At 45.5% G+C, this 16,412-nt stretch overlaps 1 long non-coding RNA gene across 2 annotated transcripts in view; it reads left to right on the forward strand.

Annotated features, from left to right (window-relative positions):
* The first annotated feature begins 213 nt into the window (after positions 1–213).
* The window catches only part of LOC141567286 (uncharacterized), a 57,753-nt gene continuing 41,554 nt past the window's right edge, over positions 214–16,412 (forward strand). For both annotated transcript variants that reach the window (XR_012489808.2, XR_012489809.2), the window contains exon 1: positions 214–880. This is a non-coding gene — a long non-coding RNA (uncharacterized LOC141567286). The remainder of the gene's footprint in view (positions 881–16,412) is intronic.

Below are 16,412 nucleotides of genomic sequence, written 5' to 3' on the forward strand. Positions count from 1 at the left end.
AAGCTGATCTTGTTAAAAGACTTTATTATCCCTCAGGGAGAGGATCCACTGAGTAGGAAAATACTGTAACCAGTATAAATGCTGACACCTGAGGTGTCGATTTCCACACGTGGTCATGTTTTCGTGTGATATTTAGAAGCAGGGTTAGACTGACCCGGGCACTCACTTACCAGCCTTCGTTCTAATTTCTTCCACGCTGAGTTCTGTTCCAAGTGTCTGATCACATCTACCGTGGAAGATGGCCACCGTCCTGGCAGTAGCCACGGTCCCGCCGCGTCTGGCGCCCCCTCTGCCTCGGAGGCGCAGACCGCCGCTTGGAACGTGTGCGTCCTGACAGGTGCAGGACACGCAGGGGTCAGACCCCACAGTCGGAGGAGATGGGAGCCTCCCGCACGGGAATCTCCTTCTTCTCCATCTGCACAGCCATTTGGGGCCTCAGGCTTCGTGACTCACCCTGTGACTATCCATCTGCCCATTTACTCCAGAAAGGAAGAAGGATTTCTTCACACACAGTTGGCCCAGATTCAGGCATGAGCTGAGTCATCATATCCCGTGTTTCAGAGCCACCTGCCTGCCCCGTGGACTGTAGCAGAGCTCCAGAACAAAGGGGCTCCCTGATACATGAAGATGAATATCACTTGCCTGCTACCCCCCCAAAGCACCCTGCAAGGCCCACCCTGTGCCAATAGTGCAGTAGGTCAGGACTGGCAGGGGCTTGGAGCTCCTGCCGCTGGATCCCTCCGCACCTTGCAGACTCTGATCTCTCCTCCTTGAGCCCAGTAGGAGCCTCGACGTCATTGTCAAGACAGCACTTCCAGCAACAACCCCTCCCAACTGGTCAGACTTGGCACCAGAGGTCAAAGCACACGGATAGCCTAAGGTTAGATTGGGAAGACACGGCTGTGTTCTGGGTCAGGGGGGTAGTCTCCAGAAGGCTACTTTTACTTGCTTATGTATGAAATTATTTTTATTTGGGGGGACATGGGGGAAGCGGGAAGGTAATACCCACACCGAGTGCAAAATTCAAAAGGTATAAAAGTGAACATTTTCTTTCCCTCTTCAGTTCCCCAGTTTCCTTTCTAGAGGCCACCTATACTATCAGGCTGTTTGGGGGCGTATTTGTGTGTGTGTGTGTGTGTGTGTGTGTGTGTGTGTGTGTAAACTCACACACACAGAGACTATATTAGTTTCCTAGGGCTGCTGAAGGTTACAGGTCTGAGATCACGTCATTGACAGGGTAGGTTTCTTCTGAAAGCTGTGAGGGAGAATCTATTCATGCCTTGCTTCTACCTTCTGGTGGTGAGTTGGCAATCTTTGCCCTTGCTTGGTTTGTAGAATCTTCACTCCAATTTCTGCCTCTGTGTTCCCATGGCACCCTCCCTGTGTGCATGTCTGTATTCAGATGTTCTCTTTTTGTAAGGACACCAGTCATATTTAATTAGGGCTCAACTTAATGACCTTATTTTAACTTGATGACCTCTGTAAAGACCTTAGCTCCACGGAAGGTCACATTCGGTGGTATTTGTGGTTAGGACTTTAACATAGGATTTTGGGGATGACACAATTCAACCCATGAACACAGGCATTTCACTATAAGCTCATTTTAAAACAAGTGGTGCACAATCTAAATACTATTCTGCATCTTACTTTTTTAACTTTAATATTCTTGGGGATTTTTCCATATCAGTACAAAGAGGCCTGCCTGTCTCGGTCTTTGTAATGGCTAATAGAACGACATCACGTGGGACTGCTGTTATTCATTTCATTTGTCTCCTGGTGATGGATATTGAAGCTTCTTTCAATCTTTTGCTATTACAGCAAGTTTTCGTGGGCTGTCCTTGGACACATCGTTTCCTACTTTAAGTGCAAGTGTAGCTGTAAGGTAGATTCTTAAATGTAGAATTGCTTGTTTATAGGGTAAGTGCATTTTGATTTTGCTACCCATGTAAACTGCGCTTAACTGCTTGGAGAAAGGGCAGTGGAGATGGGTTTATCAGATTAGCTAATTACCACCAGGGGTCCCTTTCAGGTTAAAACAGAACTAGAAAGCCCACAGAAGGAAGGAGGAGGACCTTTCTAAAATTGGCACTTGTAAGCCCCCGATTTGAAATGACACCCTTAGTCTGCGCCACCAAAAGGCACTTGTCTGAGTCTGCTATAAGACTATCCCCTCACTCTGAGCCCACAGACTGGGGCTGGGTCCGAGGACTCCTGACCTGCCTGAACTTGAACCCAGGCTTCAGAGCAGCATCTGCTGAGGGGAAGGAGAGGAGTAGGAGAGGGGAGGGTGGAGGGTAGAACCGCAAACACCAAAGAAGCTGCTTTGCCTGAAGGCCAGGCCTAGTGTGGATGCAATTGGTGTCATTATTTCTCCTTGGTGCCCTTCCTGGGGAATATCTGTCCAGCTGTTGTGGAATGCTAACTCTCCAGTTGGGTTTTGGCCGGGAACCTCCTTCCAGGTGGAGGGTTCTAACCTTGCTGAGAGGGTGAGAGCATCTGAAGCCGCTCACTCAGACAGCGGCATGGCCTAATTTTTTTGATGTAACTGCCAGCCTGAAACTTGGAAGCCCTCCCTTAGTTTTCACTTCCATGGGAGAGCCTGACTTGTAGAGGTGATCTTGCCCCAGCCCCTTTCTAGCCCTCTCCTCACAGAATTAGGGTCTTAGCGTTGTGTGGGGCTCTGGAAGCCTGTCCTTCGGCACTGGAGGAGCTGAAGCCCGAAGAAGGGAAGTGACCAAGCCAAGTTCTTCCTACCAGGAGCAGCAGAGCCTGGGATAGGCGTGCATCCATCCGCATGCGCACGGTGCAGCTCATTCACCACCCAACCCTGGGCACCCAGCAGGTGCCAGGTACTGTGCTAAATCCTGGGGTTATAGCTGTGATTGAGACAGATCCTATCCTTGCTCCTTTAAACCTCACCATCCTATAGAAAAGACAGCCATGAAACCAGTAATTTGCCTTAGTAACAAGTACACAAAGAAATGAACAAAAATGAAAGCTGTGAAAGCTGAGGAGGAGACATTCACAGTGCTGCAAGGGTGTGTGTGGGGGGGTCAGAGACCGCTCCAAGGAAGAGCTAACATGTCAGCCGTGACCCGAAGAAGGCTCCACCCATGAACAATAGAGCTGCTGAGGTGGCCTCTTGCCTTGGTCATTCTGTTGGCACCAGCAGAGTAGGACGGCAGGCATTCTTCTTACCGGCCTTCACACGTAAGCCATAAAGGAGAAAATGTCCTTTGAAGACAGGTAGTTAGCTGCCTCCCCGGCAGAAGCCTAAAAACATAGGCATCTGGTCCAGGAATAGTTTGGAAGATTCATGCAAGATGAAGAAAGGATTGTTGGCTGCAGGATCTAGCTCTCCTGCTGCTTCTCTGGGGAGTTAAAATACCGGGCCTCTACTTCATTGATGGTGATGGAAGGAGAACTGACTCTGGGTGGTGAACACACAGTGGGATTTATAGATGATGTAATACAGAATTGTACACCTGAAATCTATGTAATTTTACTAACAATTGTCACCCCAATAAATTTAAAAAAAAAAGTCAAAAAAAAAAGAAAGAAAGCAACCGGGTTTGTGTGGGGGTGGGGGCAGCAGCCCAGCAAAAAGGACTGCGAACTCTTTAGGCCTAATGGATGCAGATGAGAGGCGGCTGGCTGGCTTTGGCCTCAGGCAGGACCAGGGCCACTATAGACGGGTGTTTTTCTACGGAGCTCTTCAGCCTGACCTTGCTCAGGTCCTGTTTTGTGCCAGCCATAATTATTTAATTTATGTATTTCTGGTAAATTTGAGTGTAGCTCGGAGCCATGGAAGACATTAGTGCAAGTCTGGGACCCAGGGTGTCTGGAGTTGAGCATGGCTGCTACTGACAAGTCAGTGATTCGGCGCCAACCCCTCAGACCTCCATTGCTGGATCAGTATGAGTGTGGAAAGGTGAGAAAGGAACTCTGTAAAGAATAATCTCACCTTTTGATAAGTGTGGTCCACAAGCACTAAAGAGAGAACCTGTCTTCATTTCACTTTAGCACCATATGAAGCTGATACGATGATCTCCCCTTCAAAGGTGAGAAAACTGAGGCCCGAGAGTTGTTTGCCCAAGCTTGAAAATCTATAACTGATGGAGCTGGGATTTGAACCCAGATCTTTCAGATACTGGACCTTGCTTATAAACACTTGTCTTGGGGCCAAATGGCCCAACGGAAAAGAGTTCCAGTACTTTCTCCCCCCCCAGCCCTTCCTTCTCTCGTTCAAGGTAACTTGCTTCAGCAGTTCGTTTACCCCAGTGAGACAAAACGAAGGGTGTGGGCAGAAATGGAGAGAGCAGTCTTTCTGTTTGTTTTACAGCTAACCAAGGGTAAGAGTGACTAAGGGGAAAGACATTTGGGGGGGATGGGGAATGCAGTGGGGATTTTATTGTTTCCAAAACAGTCATCTAACTTTGAGATCAGGGAGAGGCGGGTCTTAGTTTTATCCCTCATTAACATATGTGAAACCACAGCTGCTGCAGGACCCATGATCCAGAGATGTCTGTAACTGTTTTAGGAAGAGTCCCTGTTGCTTTTCAACCACAAAAGCCCTTCCGGGAACCCCTGATCTTGAGATGGTGTGTGCCACTGTGAGGCGGTATCTGGCATTTGGTGAGGTTTCTAATTTGCCAACCCAGCTGTTCAGTTGTGTTTGAGACAAGGACCCAGCCCAAGTGCCAATATCTGTCTGAATAAAAAGAGACCAGTGCTTTGAGACTGATTAATATGGCTGAATCCTTGAGCATGAAAGCAGTAGACTGAAAAAAATTCCCCACCCCTACACACACCCTTTAGATTGCAGAGAACATGGGAACAGAAATGCCCCAGTGAGGGTTTGATTCTGTGTTGGTCATCTGTCTCATGGGTTACCAGGCACTCAGTTCCTTTCTTATTGCTTCTCTGGGCCAATGCAAGTCAAGACGTTGGCCACATTTATTCCCTTCTTTCAGTCTCAGTTCCTTATTGATAAGTGGAGTGATTGAATTAGAGTCATTCTAGGGTCATGTGCAGTTCATTCTATGGTTCCTCTTCATCTATTGTGTTTGTCAGACCGAGGCAGAGTTGGGGAGTCGGGTGGGGTGGGAGGAGACAGTGGGAGCAGTGCGCGGCGGGCCCAGCAATAGGACTCGCCTTGTCTGTAGAGAATCTAAACAATAACAACACCAACTAAAAGCTGCTGTGCTTTTCATTATGAGGTGGTAATTCTAAACAAACTCATGATAAAATATTCCTCCCTAGGGGTGTTCTGTCGTACCACCCTGCTCTTGGTATGCCACTGAGTGAGACTCTTGGTTGACAGTGATAGAAACCCAACTCAGAATGGCTTAAATTGAGAGAGAGAGAGAGAGAGAGAGAGAGAGAGAGAGAGAGAGAGAGAGAGAGAGAAAGAGAGAGAGAGAGAGAGAGAGAGAGAGGATTTTATCGGCCCACATAAGCAAAAAGATCAGAAGATGCAATTGCATTCAGAAATGGTTGTACCTAGATTCTCCGTGATGTAATCAGAGAGCTGCACCCTCCATCTCTTGACTCAGCCTTTGTTTCCTTTTTAGGAAGACTTTCCTTTCACTGTATGAACATGGCCACTAGAAGCTCCAGGCAGATATTCTATCAGCTAAAGTACCTCAGAGTATCTGTCCCCAAAATGTCAGCAAAACTCCTGTGTTTTACCCTGGACCAACCTGGCTTATGTGACCATCTCTGATCTACGGGGAAGGAATATACTGACCAACCAAGTGCCTACTCAGAGCTCAGGGGCAAGGTCAGCACTTGTACTGAGAATGGTAGAGGGGTCCCTTCTCCCAGGAATATTGAGGGGGTGTTACTAGAAGAAGGGGGAATGGAAGCTCATCAAAGCAATAACTGTCCATCCTATCTCTGCCTCCAAAGATGGACTCATATTGTTCCTCTGGCTTGCTGTGTCCCCTTTCCTCCCCCCACCCTCACCCACTTTCCTCCCATTCTTTCTACCCCAGGTGAATATCCCACCTCCTACTCCCAAGAAGTCTTCCACATCACAGCAGCCCATCTTGACTTCTTCCTCCTATCAACTCCAAAAAATTATCGTGCATACCTGCCACTCTGATAATTAACTAAGATCAACTAATTATTTGTTGTAATAAATACATGTAATAAATAAAGGGAATACATGTTTATTTTAGAAAAACAGAGAAGTAAAAAGAAAAAACAAAACATTATCTGTGGCTCCACCATCTAATGACAACCACCAGTTATATTTTCTTCTATCCATAATTTTGTAAAGTATGACATACTTCATATAACATAGATACACAAATCAGCTCAATGAATTTTCACAAACTGAATACACTCATGTTACCAGCACCCAGAATTAAGAAATAGAACGTTATCAACATCCTAGAAACCCTTCACGTAGGTCGTTCCAATTACTACCCATCCTCAAGGTAACCACTATCTGATTTCTAACATCATAGATTAGTTTTGCTTGTTTTTGAACTTTATATAAATCATACACACTTTTTAAAAACATCGTGATTGTTATTTAAAATTATAGCATAAATATTTCTATTTTGTTAAGCACTTTGTAAACATATTTAATTTTTTTAAAATTAGTTTATTGGGGTGACAATTGTTAGTAAAATTACATAGGTTTCAGGTGTACAATTCTGTATTACATCATCTATATATCACATTGGTGTTCACCACCCAGAGTCAGTTCTCCTTCCATCACCATATATTTGATCCCCCTTACCCTCATCTCCCACCCCCTCCCCCCTTACCCTCTGGTAATCATTAAACATATTTTTAATAGCAGCATAATCCTGTATCAATGAGGTACCATAGTTTACTTAACCATTCCTCTCTTTCTGCAAATTAATATTCTCTGGACAAAGCTTTTCCTGCTGGCTAGCCAAATCTGAAATCTATAGAGCAGGCCATCAGGAAGGGCAGATGAGAACTCTCTTGAAGCTGCAGTCCACAGGTGGAATTTCTTCAAAGAAACATTAGTTCTGCTTTTCGGGCCTTTCAAATGATTGAATCAGGCCTACTGAGATTACCTAGGATAATTTCCTCTAGTAAAGGCTAACTGATTACAGACTTTAATAACATCTACAAAATGCTTTCACAGCAACACCTTGATTAGTTTTTGATTGAATAACTGGGAACGATAGCCTAGCCAAGTTGACACATAAAACCGACCATCACAAGAATATACAATTGTTCTAATAAATTTAATTGATTCAAAGGACCATCCTTTCCCCACTGCTCTGCAGTGGCAACCTTTAACATTAATCAAGTACATTTCTTCTTGTCTGCATCTGTTTCTGGGATCTCCATTGGCCAGTTCATCCATCCTTCTGCCAATATCCTATCCTAACAATTACAGCTTTTATAATGAGTCTAAACATCTGGGGGAGAAAGTACTTTCAGGCAATTTTATTATTTTCAAATGTAGTGTATAAACTATTTCTTCATTTGGTTGCTTCCAAGTTTTGATTAGTATGAATAAAGCTACTATGAACATTTATGTATGCGCCTTTGCAAGGACATATACTTTCCATTTCTCTTGGGTAAATATATAGCTTTTTAAACAGAGTAACCTAGTAGCAACTTGCCTCGTTGGGGGCAGGGGAAAGTTCACAGCATCCCGGTGGCATTGTCACAGAACAGGACTGGGTCCCAAAGTGGGCAGCCTCAGATGGGAGCAGCCTGCCCACCCCAGTCCTACCAGATAATAAGACGACTGTTTAATGGTTGTCATTCCATTTGTTGAACGACAGTTCTACAGAACACTATCAGCCAGAGAACACGTGCCTTTCCTCTTCTGGTTTCATGTACGGTTTCCATGAAACTAAAGCTGATTCAGGATGGATTTATTGTGGATGATAATGCCTAGCGTTTATTAAACACTCAGTATGCTGACCATTTCACATGTTTTATTATTGAATCCTCACAACATAGTGAGGTAGGGATTGTAGTTTCTCCATTGGGCAGGTGAGGAAACTGAGGCTCAGGGAGCTTAAGCAGCTTGTCCAAGGTTATATGCATAGTAATTGGCGGAATTAGGATTTTAAGGCCCGTTTCACTCCAAATCCTGTGCTCGAAAGCCCAACTTACTGACACTCCACTAGTGCCTGACTCCTATTACTTGCTTAGTAATATTAATGGTGGTTTATGCTTAATTGCTGATATCGTTCCAATAAAGTCATTTAGGGTATACTCAGACGACTCTATATTTAATTATGTGGAACTCAAATAAAAAACAGCCTCCAAAGAAACAAATCCTTTTAAAAGAGCACATATTCCATTATATTGTAGATTCAGCAACTCCATCCATTCCTTACTCCATCCATTCCTTCATCAAATATTTATTTACTGAGTACTTTGAAGTACGTACTGGCTGACTCTCAAACATTCCTTCCACCTGTAAATGGGGCTTTTAAGTCAATCATGATTAGTCGGCTCCGCCCAGGCACTGGTTGAGGGGTGGGCGGGCCCAAGCCAGTTTGAGCCAATGAGAGGCCAGCAGAGAGCCTCTTCTGGGAAGAGGCCTCGCGTCTGGGCTGCACACAAGCTCGGGGGCCACGCCATGTTGCAGCCCGACGGAGAGCGGACTTGCCCTGCAGCTGAAGTCTGCAGGCGGCAGCGCTGCGACAACTCGATTTCCAGCCTCAACATCTTCCCCTCCGAGGTACAGCTTTTCTTTTATGTTTGCTTAAGCTGATTTGAGTCAATTTGCTAGCTCATGGGACTCACTTTTTGAAGTACCTGCCCAGGTGCGTAGCGTGTCTGGCTCTCACTATGGCGAAGGCAGGTGTTCAGCAGCACCTGGGCCTGTCCAGTTACAGCTCTTCACAGCAACTCCGATGACCCACCTCCCCTGCTTGACTATGGGCTCCCCGAGGGCAGGGACACTCCCTAATGCATTGTGGGATCCTTCCGGCCAGCCTCGCAGGATGCATGTCCTGGAAATCTGTAGATGAAGGTAACTGTCATGCGGAGTGTCATGCGGGGTCTCTGGTTCGGCTCCCTGCATAAGAAAACAGGATATGGTGAGGCCAGAATATACGGAGCCATAGATAGGGCAGTCATACTGCTATATTCTCGCTGGCGGCTGGGTTGGAGACACAGGGAGCAGGAGCCACACGATCCACAGTCCACCGTCTGCTTCTCTGCCAGCCAACCCCACTTGCTAACTGCAATCCATGCTTCCTAGCATAGCCACGGCAGTTATATCAGCGGCTAATGGCTAACCGGTTACAGCTGACGGCCAACTAGTCACAGCTGATGACCATCTGCTACCCAAGCCAGCACCTTTCCACGTGAGGCCGAGAGCCTGGAAACTGCTCTCCTGGCTCTGTCCCCACTCTCCACCCCTACAGGGTCTCGCCTCACAATCTACATCACAAGCGTCTTCTGCGAGGGGCCCTGTGTCATATTAGCCTATAGGCACCTACGGGCAGAAAGAAATAGCAGTCTTAGGAACCAACAATGGCAAATCCCTTCCATCTGGGAGGATACATGCTAGCCTTTTGTCCTGGGAAAGGAGGGTTGCTGCCACTGGCACCTTTCCCGGTTTGTAGTACCAGATCTTTATGGCAGTGCTTGGGGGGTCCCTTGCGTAGTTTCAACATGTAACAGAACAGGGGACCCCATAATAGGCCATAGCGAGAGCACATAGGTTCCCCGCAAAATCCAAAACATATGGATGTCCTGGCTTCGGGACCTTCATATACCACAGTCCCTGGTGGTGACCACTCAGCCACCACCCCTGGCGTCACTTGCAAATCATGGGTCAAACTGGCCCCCCATGGGGCTACCAGGCCCAACAACCGACAGTGGGGGCTTTTGACCTGCCAGGGCCAAGTCCATTGCTGCTGTTCCCCTGCTTTCAAGCATGTGGGGGCTGGCAGCAAAATGTTTCCATTTCTGCCATAGCCTGGCTTTAACAGAGTCTCACTTGTGGTAACTTGTAATTGAACGGGAGCGGCCGTCCGATTTAGCAGAGCTTCTGCTGGTGTGGGCCCTCCCTTCCCTGGTCTCTCATTCAGGATTCCCAATGCGTCCCATAGACGCAAGGCCCAGTCACGCATCGTGGGAGGGTGTTTTGACACCCACAAACTTTGCTTCAAAAGGCCGTTGTAGTGTTCAATCATGCCAGCTGCTTGTGGATTGTACGGGGTGTGAAACAATCATTGTACTTCTTGCCCCATAAAATGAGTACCCTGTCCATAAAATGGGTACCCCTGTCACTTTCAATGACTTGGGGGCGCCCATAGAGGGTGCACAGCCGTGTAAGAGCGACCACTGTAAGCGCTGAGCCGCAGCCGGACACAGCCAAGCAAACAACCCCGTAGCAGTGTTCACTGCTGTGAACGCATACATCGCATTGCGGGCCTTAGGCAGGGGTCCAGTGTCCACTTGCCAGCAAGTGAGGGGTACCCTCCGTTGTGTAATCTGTGTCTCCCAGGAGAGCTTCCGCCTTTGGGGGCTGTCCTGGGCACAGACGGCACAGTCATAGCAGGCATCTGCTATTTCCTGCCATTTCAAAGGCAGGCCCCAGCATCTGCTCACATGCCACATGGTTCGGCTTCCAGCATGCTGCAATTTCCTATGCAGCCAATGGGCCACATCAGTGGCAGGGGCCCATTCTAACCATCGGACCCATGCTAGGGCATCTGCTTCATCATTACCTGGGGACACTAAGGGGGAGTGACCTGTGACATGCATTAGGGTCACCTCCTTTCTCTGCCCTAGGTCCCAGAGGTCCTGCCACATGGCTTGACCCCACAGTGGATGGTGTCCCACCAACCAGTTTTGGTGTTTCCATGTAGGGAGCCACAACGTTAGGCACCGGAACACTGCCCAGCTGTCAGTACAAATAACTAGGCGCCCGGGCTCGTGACTGATTACCATCCACATAGCCTGTAGCTCAGCCCACTGGCTACTCTGGCCCGTCCCAGTATCAAACCAAATGGTGTCTGTTTTGGGCTGCACTCCAATAGCCGTCCAAACGGCTGCAGCCCCTCGGCTAGAACCATCGGTAAACCAGGCATCCTCAGGTACTGGGGACTGTCCTTCTTTGCAGGGCGAGGGCTCCAAGTCCTCCCCCCAAGGCAGAGCACTTGGCTCAGCCTGGGCTACAAGCTCCACAGGCCCCAGGACCTGTTGTAGCTCTGTGCTCAAAGGGCTTGAACTAAGGGTGCTACGTTGCTCTAAGTAGGCACCCCACTTGGCGAGGGTGGTGGTCTGTGCCACCCCCGTTTTGGGTCCCTGGGTCCACGTACGGACCCACCCCTGGATGGGATAGGTTGTTCTAACCAACACCTGTGCCGTCCCTGTGATGGCTTCTGTGGCCACTAGGGCTGCATACACAGCAGCCAGCTGTTTCTCTATTAGAGAGTAGCGGACCTCCGCTCCTTTCCATAATTGGGACCAAAATCCCACTGGCAACCGGAGACGCTCCTGCCGTTGCCAGAGGCCTCAACCGTACCCCTCCTGCAGTTGCTGGAGAACCATCCACGTCTTCCCACCTGTCCTTGAGGGTCCAACTCCTGAGAACAGTGGCCACCGGGCACCACACACTGTGTGGGGGCCTCACGTCCTCCTGCCCAGAGTCAGACACCACTCCTACCTGGCTAGAATCTTGCCACGCCAGGCATCTGAGTGGGTGGTGGCCCACAACTCTAGGAGCCCACGGCAGCAGCGGACCACCAAAAGGAAGGTGAGGGCCACCACAGCCAACAGGGTGGCATGCCATCCTAGGCTTGACAGGCCCACCAATTCACTGCGGGGTCACATTTCTCCCCAGCAGACCGTGCTTCCTGCTCCCGGTGCCGCTCCTCACGGGCTTCCTGAGACTGAGTGTTCATACACACAAACTGTTCCACCGCCCTTCGGAGAGTTCTGGCCGGCACCTACCCTGCTCGCTGCGTCGTGTGTCATGCGGGGTGTCATGCGGGGTCTCAGCTCCCACTCCCCACATAAGAACGCAGGACATGGTGAGGTCAAAAAGGAACACCCACGGAGCCATGGATAGGAGAGTCATACCACGATAGTCTCGCTGGCGGCTGGGTTGGAGATGCGGGAAGCAGGAGTCACACCATCCGCAACCTGCCGTCTGCTTCTCTGCTGCCGACCCCACTTGCTAACTGCAAAATGTGCTTGCTAGCTCAGCGGCAGTTATATCAGTGGCTAATGGCTAACCGGTAACAGCTGATGGCCAACTAGTCACAGCTGATGGCCACCTACTACCCGAGCTGTCACCTTTCCACGTGAGGCCGAGAGCCTGGAAACTGCATTCCTGGCTCTGTCTCCCCCCACCCCCTCCACACACACTTTAATTCCTCCCTCACCACAATCCCAAGCGCTGGCCGCAGTGATGGTTCCATGTGTTAGAGATGAAGAGCCCGAAGCCTCCGTGAGTTGTTGAAGCCCACACACCGTATAAGTGATCGTGGAGCTGGGAGCCCACTCTGTTCATGCTGCACAATTAGAACAGGGTACTGTAGTGCTGCCCAAAGAGTGCCTTCATTATCAGAAAGTGTAGGGGCCCCAAACCAGAGGAATTCCTTTCCAGTAGAGGTACAATCTGTTAACTGTTTAATTAGGATTTGCCCTCTGCGCTCTCTTGTTGTGTTTGTACAGTACTGGGTTTTGTTGTCACAGGAGGTACGTTGTAAACACCTTTGATTAGCTTGTCCATAGAACCTGAAGACAAATTACATTATCCTTTGCCCTGGTCCCTTTATTGTGGTGCCAAGAGAAGAATCAGTGCCTTCCTGTGGGCAGCCTGGCTCATCATTTCTCTCAGCTCTTCTGTTGCCCGGGATCCAAAACCATGGTAGATTTCTATCATGTTTCTTCCTACGTATTTAATTTGCTCTTGAAAGGGTGACTATAGTCAGGAAATGTTTAAGAATGGAGATGGAAAAATCCTTCTAAAAATTCTCTGCTTTTACTATAAGTAGACATATAAGGTAGATAAGGGAACATTTTCTTGAATTGTCATTTGACAGTGGCTTAGCATCATTATTTTAGATTGTGGTTTTCATCAAATGTAATTTAAGAACTATTACTGATAAAATGCTTGTCACTGCTGAGCCCTGGGGCTAGGTGATAACACAAATGTAGGCCTCGGCTCCGAAGCACATATACTCTGTGGTGCTATAGCCTTGGTTTGAGTGTATTGACTATAAGAGCTTCTGCTAACATCCTAAAATTTGGGATTTGGAGTTAACAGTAAAAGCATAATCTTTTTTCTTTAAAGATGGAGTCCTGAAAATTATTCTTAGTGAATTTTAGTGTTCTGGTTAGTTTGCCCTTTCTTGGCCCTCATTCTAATTGAGATTTTTTTAAATCTCTCTGCTGAAGTCAACAACTCTTTTCCAGACAATTGAACATCATTGGTGAGATTAATTACTATCTTTGGGACAGATGTCTTCCCAACTACCCATAACTGGAAGGGGAAACAAGAATCCTTTTGGGATCATATTTATTGCAGTGTCTTATTTCCATATTGTAGACATAGAACAAAATCTCTTACAAAATACCTTACTTTCTCAGGAAACTTAGTATATTCTGGAAACATTTGTATTCACGGTAAAAATAATGCTGAGACTTTTTTTCTGTTGTACTTAAGGCCAAAAGATAGACCTGGCTAGAGCAAGGAGTGCTTGGGAAAAATGTTTTTTCAGCTCTGTACTTAAATGTATTTTTTGATAAATTCTTGAGACACATAAACTGTAAAATTTCAGCAGATCCACTCCCTGGCAGTTTTCTATATGAGAGGTGGTGTCATATCAGCTTTCGTGTTTGTTTGTGATTTGACAGTGCCTGTCTTTGACTCTTGGCCATAAGAAGTTGTGCAATTTGTGGTCTAACATATTTAAGTAAGAAATAGCTTAACTGTTCATGGCCACCAGGTCACAAAGATTATGCCTTGTTTAATCAGATGCATTGCCCTGCTTTGACACACTATTTTTTTTTAATTGAGCTATAATTCACCCTTTCTAAGCATATGATTCAGTGGTTTTTAGTATATTCACAAAGTTGTGCAACAATGACCACTATCTAATTCCAGAACAGTTTTATCACGTGAAACATAAACTTTGTACACATTAGCAATCTTCCCTCCTCCCTTCTTCCCGCAGGCCCTGGCAACCACTAATCTGCTTTCTGTCTCTTTGGATTTGCCTAGTCTAGACGTCTCTTTTAAGTGGAATCATACAATATGTGGTCTTTTGTGACTGGTTTCTTTCACCTAACAATGTTTTCAAGGTGCATCCGTGTTGTAGTGTGTATTGGTATTTCATTCCTTTTTTATGGCTGCATAATATTCCATTATATGGATATATGCGTATACCACATTTTACTCATTCCTCCATTGTTAGGAGTGCACATATCTCTTCAAGATCCTGATTCCAGTTCTTTTGCATATATACCCAGAAGTGAGATTGCTGGATCATATGGTACTTCTGTTTTTAATTTTTTGAGGAACCCCCATGCTATTTTCCATAGCATTTGCACCATTTTGCATTCCTACCAACAGTATACAAGGGTTTCAATTTCTCCACTTCCTCGCCAACACTTGTTGTCTTTTGACTTTTTGATAACAGCCATTCTAACAGTTATAAGATAATATCTCATATAAGGCTTTATTTCTGTTTCCCTGGTCAGTGAAGCTGAGCATCTTTTCATATTCTTGTTGGCCATTTGTATGTCTTCTTTGGAGAAATGTCTGTTCAAGTCTTTAACCCATTTTTTTATTCAGGTTATTAGTTTTTTTGTTATTGAGTTATAGGTCCTTATATATTTTAGAAACTAACCCCTTATCAGATACACAGGTTACAAATATTTTCTCCTATTCTTGAGGTTGCCTTTTCACTTTGTTGTTTCCTTTGCTGTGCAGAAGCTTTTTAGTTTGATGTAGTGACAGTTGTCTATTTTTGCTTGTGTTGCCTGTACTTTTGGTGTCATATCCATGAAATCATTGCCAAGACCAATATGATGAAGATTTCCCCGTTTTCTTCTAGGAGTTTTAATTCAGGTTTACGTTTAAGTCTTTAATCAATTTTGAGTTGATTTTTGTATATGGTATGAGATAAGCGTCCAGTTTCATTCTTTTGCATGTAGATGTCCAGTTTTCCCAGTACCATTTATTGAAGAAATTGTCCTTTACCCCTTGTGTTTTCTTGGCACCTTTGTTGAAAAGCAGTTGACCAACCATATATGCACAGATTTATTTCTGGACTCTCTGTCTTGTTTCATTGGTCTATATTTCTGTCTTTCTGCGAGTACTATGCTATTTTAGGAATTACTGTAGCTTTGTAATATATTTTGAAGTCAGGAAGTGTGATGCCTACAGTTTTGTTGTTTAATAAGATTGTTTTGGCTATTTGTAGTCCTTTATGGTTGCCTGCGAATTTTAGAATTGTTCTTTTTTTTTTCTATTTCTGTAAAAGAAGAAGCCATTGGAATTTTGATAAAGATTGCATTGAATCTGTAGCTCATTTTGGGTAGGATGGGAAGTTTAACAATATTAGGTCTTCTAACCTGTGAACGGGATATGTTTCTATTTGTGTCTTTTTAAATTTCTTTCATCAGTGTTTTGTAGTTTTCAGTGTACAAGTCTTCCATTTCCTTAGTTAATTTTATTTCTACGTATTTTATTATTTTTTGGTACTGTTGTAAATAGGATTGCTAACCTAATTTCCTTTTCAGACAGTTCATTGTTAGTGTATAGAAATACAGCTGTTTTTTGTGTATTGATTTTGTATCCAACTTCACTGAATTTGTTTGTTATTAGTGTGAAGTTTTTTGGTGGCGTAGTTAAGGTTTTCTAGGTAAGATCATGTCATCTTCTAATAGAGTATTTTACTTCTTTTTCAGTTTGGATGTGTTTTGTTTCTTTTTCTTGTCTAATTGCTCTGGCCAAGACTTCCAGTATTGTATTGAATATAAATGGCTAAAGTAGACATCTGTGCTTTGTTCTTGATCGTAGACGAAAAGCTTTCAGTTTTTCATAATTGAGTATGATGTTTGCTGTGGGCTTGTCATATGTGGCCTTTATTATGATGAGATAATTTCCTTCTATTCCTAATTTGTTGAGAGTTTTTAATCATGAAAAGTTGTTGAATTTTGCCAAATGCTTTTTCTGCATCTATTGAGAGGATTGTGTGATTTTTGTCCTTTATTCTCTTACTGAGATATATCACATTAATTGATTTTCATATGTCGAACCATTCTTGTATCGCAGGGTTAAATCCACTTGGTCATAATGTATTATCCTTTTAGTGTGCTGTTGAATTCAGTTCACTAGTATTTGTTGAGGGCTTTTGCGTCTGTATTCATCAAGGATATTGGCCTGTATTTGTGTGTGTGTGTATTGGAAAATGGAATTTTCATGTGTT

This window comes from Rhinolophus sinicus, chromosome 5 (genome assembly GCF_057876585.1).
Source record: "Rhinolophus sinicus isolate RSI-liver-muscle chromosome 5, RSI-T2T, whole genome shotgun sequence".
In the NCBI taxonomy this organism is placed as follows: Eukaryota; Metazoa; Chordata; class Mammalia; order Chiroptera; family Rhinolophidae; genus Rhinolophus; species Rhinolophus sinicus.